A 5,198-nucleotide genomic window follows, 5' to 3' on the forward strand; every position below is an offset into this window, starting at 1 on the left:
AAACCCAGTTTCTGACCATTGGCTGCTGCATGGCAGAAAAGGGCTGCCCTTCACCCATCGTCCAGCATGATTTGAGGATTCGAAAACATTACCAGTCTCCAGGCAGAAAATAGCAGATCAGGTTCAGGGTGACTGGGAAACAGAAAGCCCCACAGGAAGGTAGGGATGGGGGAAGGGCCTGGAAAAAGAGAAAGGAAAAGCTCTACAAACCCAGACTTGACTAAACTGCTTTCACTTTCCAAAGTTTATTTGTACCCACTACTTTCTTAGATCTTCACGTCATTTCTGGGAAGTTAAGAGGAAGAGTAGATGGTTAAAAGCTGCTTAAAATTAGATCAACTCTCTTCTCATACCCTTTCCCTCTTCGCCCTTTCCCCTCAGCAGCCTACATCACCTCAGTGCCCATCTGCATTACCAGGGGCAGACAGGCACCATGGTCAGAGGCTCCAAGAGGAGGAGCCCTGAATGACATTTCCCAGAAAAGTCATTTGTCTGCTGAGACCTCCCAGATCTATATGCATAGCCCCGACCCGAGCTGCAGATCCGTATGTCTAGCTGCATCTGTGTGCAGTTCCCCAAATTCCTTTCATGTCCTTGAATGTGCCAAGATCTCTGCCATCTCCAGGCCACTGAGTATGCCTTTTCCTCCAGCTCTACTCCCAATACCATGACTTTATAAGAATACACAGTGTAAGCAGTATGTCCTGCAAGAAGCTTTCCCTAACTCTTTCCTCACTATCCCCCGATCCTGGGATATATACCCGCCTTCTATCCTCCCATACTTCCTCCAAAAGCCTCTCAGAGCACATTTCTCCAGCAAAAGGATCACTTGCTTGTCTGTCACCCCCAATAAACAGTAGAAATCTTGAGGGTCATGATTGTGTCTTAGTTAACTTGTATCTTCAGTACTGCCCAAGCCTGCTGTCTGACACAGGAAATACTTTATAAATTCTAAATGCATGAATGAATTAATAAATGAATGAATAATAAGTAAATAACAAAAAAGGGAAAGTAATATTTAGTGAGTACTTATATATCAGGAACTGCACAAGATATGATTAAATGGTACCTCATTTACTGTTTCAGTATTCTACCGAAGTAGGTACAGATGTTCCTCAACTTATGATGGGGTTACATTCCAATAAACTCATTGTAAATTGAAAATATCCTAAGTCAAAAATGCATTTAATACACTTAATCTATCAAACATCATAGCTTAGCCTAACCTACCTTAAATGTGCTCAGAACACTTACATTAGCCTACAGTTAAGCAAAATCATCTAACACAAAGCCTGTTACATAATAATGTGTTGAATATCTCATGTGTTTTATTGGATACTGTACTGAAAGTGAAAAACAGAATGGTTGTGTGGGTACTCGCAGCTTGGTGTCTACTGAATACGTACTGCTTTGCACCATCATAAAGTTGAAAATCATTAAGTCAAACCATCCTAAGCACGAAAATGTCTATGATACAAATATATTAATATCCCTGTTGATACACAAGAAGCTAATTCACCCCCAGTCATATTAGTAGCAGCTGGTAAGCTGCAAATGCAAATCCCTATTTCTGTGGTCCTTGTCTTCTTCTTGTATTGTTTTGCTTCAGTGGCAAGAAAAGAGGGAGGAGAGGGCCACGCAGCCGGGGATCTCCAGCAAGGGCTACTGTGAGGGCAAACCTGGGATACTCCCAGGAAAACTGTTAATAAGTCAGGTGATTTCCTTACTCACAGAGGACCTGGATTCTGAGAAACAGTGCCTGTTCAAGGAATATAAACACCAAATCTGGACTCTGATCTCTCTCTCTCTCTTTTCTCTTCCCTTCCTATGAGAAATTCCCTGCCTGCCCAAGGCCACAGTGAAGGCTGTCCCTGGTGTCCCTTTGCTGACCACAGGCAGGATTTCTCCTTGGGACCTGACCTTCTATTTTCCTCTTACCCAGTGGCAATCTGACTTTTTCTCCCCCTCCGTGTCACAATAAATTCTTTCAGAGGCAGAAAGATATCTTTTCATTTGCCATCTAACAAATTCAGGAAACCAGCCAAAATGAAAGACCAAGTGATAGAGAACTTGCCAGGTCATAAAACAAATGTCTCAGATATCTGCAAGCCCCCCACACAGCTCTGGCTGAGGGGGTGGTCTCAGGGTCGTCACTCTCCCACTGAGGCCTCCTTGGAGCAGTAGTCTCTTTAATAATATCCATGATGGCATTTCTTAGACTGCTTTGAGATCTAGAATATTGCTTCAGAAGTGACAACAAAACTCAGTCAAAAAGCTACTGTAAATTCTGGTTTATCGGTGGTTGTGGGGAAAAAGTAGCCTACCCTTAAAGAAGAACAATTTGGAAATAACTATGAAAATTTAAAATAGATATGCCAAACCAAGACAACCAAATGCCTTTCAGTAACAGGGAAATAGATAACTGAATTGTGGAATATCCTCGGCAGAATAAATGGATAGATTATACCTGTAGGGATAATATGGATGAATGTGTTAGAGGCTATCGAGTGAAAAAAGCAAGGCCAACAAGACTGCATAAATATGATACTCTTTATAAATCTCAAAAATAAGCAAAACTACATAGAGAGACAGAGAAAGAGAGAACTACTTTGAAATTCAGGGTATGTTTGCTTTTTAACGGAAATGAAGCCCAGTCTAAATGCTGATATAAATTACTTGAAGGAGATTTTAAACAGAAAATAAGGCCTTTAGGACCCTTCTGATGTGATCACTTGTTGTCATATTTGGAATCTTAAGTTTAACCATGAGAACTTAATACTCGTTAAAGCAATTTATTACTTAAGAGACATAATGCATATTCATTTTTTAAGGATTATGTTACTGTCTAAAACAAATGCTCTAAAGGGAAATAAACATAAGCAAAACTGAGCAACATAGTACTTAAAACCACATATGGAAATAATAAAACTGTTATAAAAATGTAAAAACCATGAGTATTCATTATACTATTATGCTTTATAGCTTACATATGTGTTGCATTTATTCATCTGTGGTATCAAAGTTTGTGATAAAAATATAATTTAAAATTTTTCATGTACATATCCTCTAACCCAGTGATTCTGCTTCTAGGAATGTATCCTATTAGTATATTCATTCATGAATATTTCAAGAATATTCATGTGGCATTATTTGTAATCAAAATAAATGGAAACTAAATAAATGAAAGTGTATACAGCAGAATTAACTATTTAAAAAAGTTGCGAGATGTATGTATAATATTATGTTATTTAGAAAAGAAGAAAATATACACACATACTAGAATATGCCTACAATATCTCTGGGAGGAGATACCACCTCTGGGGAGGGAAACTGAGTTGCCAGGGGAACAGAAATGGGAGATAGACTTACTATTTATTATACGTCTTGTCTTATTGTCATTTTTGTTTGTTGGTTTGTTTTTTGTTTTTGAGACAGAGTTTCGCTCTGTTGCCCGGGCTAGAGTACCATGGCATCAGTCTCACTCACAGAAACCTCAAACTCCTGGGCTCAAGTGATCCTCCTGCCTCAGCCTCCTGAGTAGTTGGGGCACAGGCGTGCACCACCACACCCAGCTAATTTTTTTTTTCAATTTTTAGTTGCCAGGCTAATTTCTTTCTATTTTTAGTAGAGACAGGGTCTCCCTCTTGCTGAGGCTGGTCTCAAACTCCTGACCACAAGCAATCCTCCCACCTCTGCCTCCCAGAGTGCTAGGATTACAGGCATGAGCCACCACAGGAAGGCAGTTTTTTGTTTTTGTTTTTTTTAGTTTTGCAACCTATGCGTGTTTCATCTATCCAGATAGCTAGATAGATAGGTAGTATCTTTTTTATTCTGTCATCAGCTCAGGACAGAGCTGGCTATAAGGTGTGCTCCCATGGGAAGCAGTTTCAGTGCTCATCCTAGTTGTCAGGCAAATGGCCATGAAAAGTTGGTGGCTATAGTAAGTTAACTAATGTGATTCTGTGCCTTCCCTATTCTCAAACATACACCTTCCACTAGTATTTTACGTATCACAAAACTTTGAAACATTGATAATATATCTCATAATATTATCTGAAAGCAAGGGAATCTAAAATTAGCTAAAATGAGGCCAAACTCATCCCGCCCCCCAAAAAAAGTTCTGGGACAATCACTAACCTGCACTTGGGTCTGATGACAATGTGTAAAAATTATCTACGCTAACAAAATGACTGGAATAGCTAATGCAGTCATGGGTGCAGGCTGATGTGTGGGCCAATGGCCCGCATCGCTTTGCAGCAGTCAGGCCATCCTGGAGTGAATCCAGGCTCTGCCTCCTACTTCCCATATAAGTTATTTAACCCACCTGAAGCTTAGTACTCTCTTCTGTAAGCTGGAGGTTTCACTTGAGATTAGGTTCTGCTACTATGAACATAAACCTGAAGATAATGTGGCTTAAAAAAGATAGAAGTATATTTCACTGCACAACAAAATGCAGAGGTAGAAGATTCAGAGTCAGTATAGCAGTTCTCCTCCACAGAGAACTCAGGGCCAGGCTCCTTTGAACTCACTGCTCAGCTCTTTTTAGGGTTTGGCCCACATTTTTGTAGTCCAAAATAGTAGCTTGTGTTCCACCCATTACACCAGCATTCCAGGAAGCAGGGTGGCAAAAGTGATGAAAGACGATGGGAAAAGAGAAGGTAACAACTAAACCTTAAGAAAGACTCCAGGAAGCAGCCAGAGGAGATTTCTTTTACATCCCATTGCCCAGCATCTCATGGCCACATAAGACATGAAGGAGATTGAGAAATGACTCTGAGTAGGCATGATCTGACTGAAATAGTATGGGAGGAAGGCAGAACTACTAGGGAACAACGAGCAGTCTATGACACAATGGGGAAAAGAGCATCTACATGACTGACTTGTGATGATGAAATGAGATTTCTTTTGTATGTCATAGGCTCGCTAGTCTACAGATTAAGACCAGAAAGTGGAAGTAGTAAAGAGGCAAATTTTCACGTAGAATATCCTTTTAAAAATGTAAGCAGTACCGAAAAAAGTGGAGCAAGAAAAAAATGACCTGACATGATTCAAAAGGTGGTGAGTTGCAAGGCGATTTGGGTGCCTCGAATAATGATTAGACAGAATGTTCAAAGGGCTCTTCCAACCTTAGGATTCTATAATTCTCTATTCCTACACTGTGGCCCTACACCGTGGTCCAATACAGAGAAAAAAAGAAA

This window comes from Propithecus coquereli, unplaced genomic scaffold, assembly GCF_000956105.1.
Source record: "Propithecus coquereli isolate 6110/MARCELLA unplaced genomic scaffold, Pcoq_1.0 Scaffold656, whole genome shotgun sequence".
Lineage (NCBI taxonomy): Eukaryota > Metazoa > Chordata > Mammalia > Primates > Indriidae > Propithecus > Propithecus coquereli.